Source organism: Phalaenopsis equestris, unplaced genomic scaffold (assembly GCF_001263595.1).
Source record: "Phalaenopsis equestris unplaced genomic scaffold, ASM126359v1 Scaffold000281, whole genome shotgun sequence".
Lineage (NCBI taxonomy): Eukaryota > Viridiplantae > Streptophyta > Magnoliopsida > Asparagales > Orchidaceae > Phalaenopsis > Phalaenopsis equestris.
Window position 1 is genome coordinate 99,852 of NW_018164723.1, and position 4,922 is coordinate 104,773.

The window sequence follows — 4,922 nt, forward strand, 5'->3', positions numbered from 1 at the left end:
TATTTATTTAAATATGTCAATAAAGCCAAAATCATCAACAAATTTTTATGATGTAGATATTTCTATAAAATTTAAATGTCAAATCATCTTCGAGAATTTTTTATGTGAATTTAAAATAAATGAAATAATTTTTCTTATTATTTATTTATTTATTTATAATCAAATTAATTAAATATTGTGAAAAATTCTTTTAACGTTCTCATTTTTTTAATCAATTTGATAAGCATGGCATGTGCACACACTGTGCACGCACTTCATATATATAATAAACAGAGCTTAAGGACCATGCCCCCTCAGGTCTCCCTTATCTTCTTTTGCCTATAAAGTTAGCATATCAAGCATATCAAGCTTCCTTAAACTCTGCTTAAAAACATGCTGCCAAAAAACCTCCTATATCTTGCAGGGCGGAACGAGTATCTCTTTTATAGGGAACAAACTGTCATCTTCGACCCAACGTGAGAAAGTGATAGTTTAGAAGAGGCAAAACTGATATTTCTGAAGAGACAAAAGACCAAATTGTCATCAAATATAAGTTAAAATCTGAATTTGAGGGTGGGCGGTTCAATTGCCCCCCTGAAACTCTACTTGGGCCTGCCCTTGATATCTTGGCTTAAAGATGGCAAGAAACATCTACTTAAACTAATGAGTGAGACATTTGATTTGCAATGGGGAGCATAAAACTACTCAAATCATTCATACAAATCACTAAAAAAGAAGTTTGAGAAAATATGTGAACAAGGAAAGTGGTAGGCGGGGTGCTTGGATTGCCTTATTTCTATCATCAAGTAGATCCACTCACTTGTTCAACATCAATGACGCACAAGCATAGCAGTTTTGCATGGATTAGCATGCTACTCTGGCGCCATAGCAATAAGGGCATTAAGATTTCTTAAACACCCTCTAATTAAACCAGTCCTAACTTGAGCTATGATTGCCATACCGTCTTGGATTTCATAAAGGTTCAAATGTTTCAGAAATGTATTTGGTTAATTGGCATATCATCCATGCAATGCAATGATCATTTTTTGGTTAAACATAATGTTTGGAGAGAACTGGCTTCAAGTCTTGACGATCGCTCAAATTCTCTTAAAATTGATTCATTAGAGAGCTTTAAATTAAAATTGAATATGCTTCTTTAATATATCATATGAAATGAAATACCAAATTTCATTCAAAATTAATGGAGAAATTAGTTTTATTCTTTTCACCTAAAAGTTTTTTTGCTTATATTGATGCTCTAGTCCATCCTCACTAATACACTAAAGGAAAAAAGCGCTATAACTACAACCACTTGCAAAACCGACGGATTAAATTTTCTTTGGTAAAAATATCCTATTTTTCGAAGGTTTTACGATGGCTTATGTAGTGGGTTTATTTCCGACGACATAGCAATAGGACATACCGTCGCTTATTAACAGTATATTAGTTTTCGACGGTTAAGTGTGGTCAAGATGAGAATGCTTAGGTGTATGAATGGCTTAACACTTAGAGATAAAATGTGAAATGAATATATCAATGAAAAGGTTAGTGTAGCCCTTGTGGTGGACAAAATTAGAGAGAGTTGTCTTTGATGGTTTGGTCACATTAAACGTCAACCATCTGATGATCCAGTTAGGAGAGTATATGTTTTAGATTCGATTTATATTAAGTAAGGCAGAGGTAAACCTAGAAAGACTTGGGCATATTGTATAAAATTTGATCTTAATTTATTAGAATTGAATGAAAATATGACACTCAATAGGACGCAATGGAGAAAAATGATTCATGTAGCCAACCCCACTTAGTGGGTTAAAGGCTTGTTGTTGGTGGTGGTGAAACCTGCAATGCTCTATGACACAGAATGTTGGCCTTTAAAAGAGAAGAATAAAAAGTGATGCCGAGATGAGAATGCTTAGGTAGAGGAGTGGCTTTTCACTTAGAGACAAAATGCAAAATGCTTATGTCTGTAATAGAATTGGTATAGCTCCTGTGGCAGACAGAACTAGTGAGAATCAACTTAGATGGTTTTTTCACATTGAACGTTGACCATCTCATGATCCAGTTAGGAGAGTAGATGTTTTAGATTCGATTTTTGTTAAGAAAGGCAGAGGTAGATTTAGAAAGACTTGGGCATATTGAATAATAAATAATCTTAATTTATAAGAATTTAATAAAAATATGACTCTCAATAGGATGCAATAGAGAAAAAGGATTCATGTCCCCACATGTTGGAATAAAGGTTCGCTGTTTTGTTGTTGTAGAGAAGTTGAAGCATGTGGGATTTAGTAAATCCTACTAAAGCCACCAAATGCTTTCTTTATATTTAATAGGATTTACTTATTAACATACCAAATAGTTTTCGGAATTTAACCGCTTCAAGATTTCATAAATCCGATTTTATAGGATTTACACAATCATATTAAACTAAATCCTAATTGCAACCAAACAGCCCCTAGAGAAAGAATTTAACTAGGGGTTCTTCGGTTCAGGATTTATGCGGGATTTCAGCTAAATCCCGCCAAACGACATAAAATGCCTCCATAAATTCTTCAGGTTCTTAAACTCCATTTTTGTTCCATTTTGCGTTAAATCGGAATTTACCAAAAAAAGGTAAGAAGCATGATTTATGGGATTTAGAGAGGTTAAAGTTTGTTGGATATATCTATTAAAACCAATTAATAATTTGAACTAGTAAATCTGGATTTACTAAACAGATAACAATAATCACTTGAAAATTAATTTTGGATCGAATTTTTTTTGAACCGACCTCTCATCGATCAAAATTGTTTTGTTTAACATCATATTGATGTTAAGTGTGTTGAAGATCATTAAATCGATTAAGACATCTCTTTCTAATATTATTTTTACTTTGTAATTTTATGTTTTCAATTCAAGTACTTCGTAGATGACATGTGAACAACATTTATGGCTGGGTGAAGATGTGTTTGTCGCACTGCTCAAAGCCCGGGACTCTGACGAGTTTTAGAGAAAAAAGAAGTAGGCAAAGCTGAATTGCTACTCTGACTGCGAGAGCATAGGGGCCTCAAAGCACTCCGGTGGAGCCCTACAACAGAAGTATAAGAGGAGGGTGGTAAAAAATTTCTTGCCATTAAATATTAAATGTATGCTAACTTTTTCATTAGACTGACATATACTGGAGAAAGGACGAGAACCAACTGCTACAAAGTTACATGAGAGCACTCACAAGCGGCATTCGAAGCAGTCCTGGGCGGACAGCAGATCGTCGGAGGCCCTGGTAATTGACAAAATTATTAAGTATAAAGTTCAAATAAATATTAAAATTTATTAAGTCTTTCACTTTCATTAATCATATTTTTTTTTGTAGGAGGTCTTACTGAGGCTCAAGAACAGACAATCTCAACAATCAGTCTACGGTTCGGGCACATCTCATGATTCTTCTGAGTACGACCTTTAGAGGGTGGCTATCGGTGAGAAGAAGAAGGGCAGGGTCTACGGGTTGGCATCCCAGGAGCCGACCTATGATGCCTACCTGGTCTCTATCACATATGGTGCATCCATTTCCACTTCGCAAGAGGAGGAGATGTGTCTCGAGGTTGCTGCTCAGGTCGCCTCCTTGAGATCGGAGATGAGTGCAGAGATCAAAGTGGAGCTGTGTTTGAAACTGCAGAAAGAGAAGGAGCAAGTGCAGGATGAGGGTGAGGATGATGATGATGAGAAGAGGACACAAAAGGACGAGGAGAATGAGTAGGGTTTTTTTTAGTTGTATATGGAACAATTTATTGCTAGAAAATATTAGTTTTATTGTGGAGTTGTATATTTTGTTTGCTTTAAATACAATTAATTTTCTTTTATTTATGTATATGATTTATGTGTATGTTAGTTTTGCTACTGTGTTATGTTGTGTTTTGAGTGATCTATTACGATTGCAGGTGCGTGGATTGTGACTTTGAAAGAGGACTTTATATTGTTTTATGATGGTACATGTTTTCGATGGCTTAGCGACGGTTTTATGACAGTTTATCAAATAAGCGATGGTTTTCTAACAGTTTATTGAACAAGCAACGTTTGGGCAAAGTGTTGTACTTTCACTATGGACAACGCTGTTAGTAGATTCTCATGGTTAACCAACGGTTTGGCGACTATTTACTAACAGAATCACGATACTTTTTCGACGGAACTGCAACCATTTTCCCACGGATGTTTTCGTTGGTTATACAACCGACAGTCAAGCTACGATTAAACATGAAATGTTTTTGAATCTATAGTGATCGTTACGGTACATCGGTTAACCGTCCGTTAATGTAAACTGTTATTAAATTTGTTGGTAATTTAATTAGTTATGCGCATTTTTTCTATGTCAACGTTGTGCAGTTAAACCGTCGATAAATATATTAGTTGTGATTTATCTGTTATTATCAACAGTTTATTTAACCATCGGTAATACACTGAATTCCTGTAGTAATGATGATAATTTTTTAACCCTTAGAAAATATTATTTTCTTGGACCAAGGTTAATGATTCAAAATAAGCCTAAATAAAAACAAATTAGCTCAATTATAGTCTTCTTTGTGGAATAAAAGTACAATTTTGTCCTCCCATATTTTATCTATGAATGTGTTGTAATTTTTTTTTTATTGAGCTACTTAGGCAAACTTTTGCCTTCTTATATTTATTTAACAAGTTAATTAGGTCATATATTGAAAACAAATTGGATTGAAACATACAATTCTATCTATCTCTAAATTCTCCTTAATTATTATTCTCTATTTTCTCCATCTTTTTTTATCTCTTCTTCTTCCTTTTTTTTCCGTCAAGTTTTGATCGTGGGATCTTTTGATAGAGGAAGAAATGCTCAATCATGAGTGCACCATCTTATTCCTTCTTTTTTCTTCTCTATGCACATAAACATTTAAATTTTCATACATCATATATATATATATATATATATATATATATATATA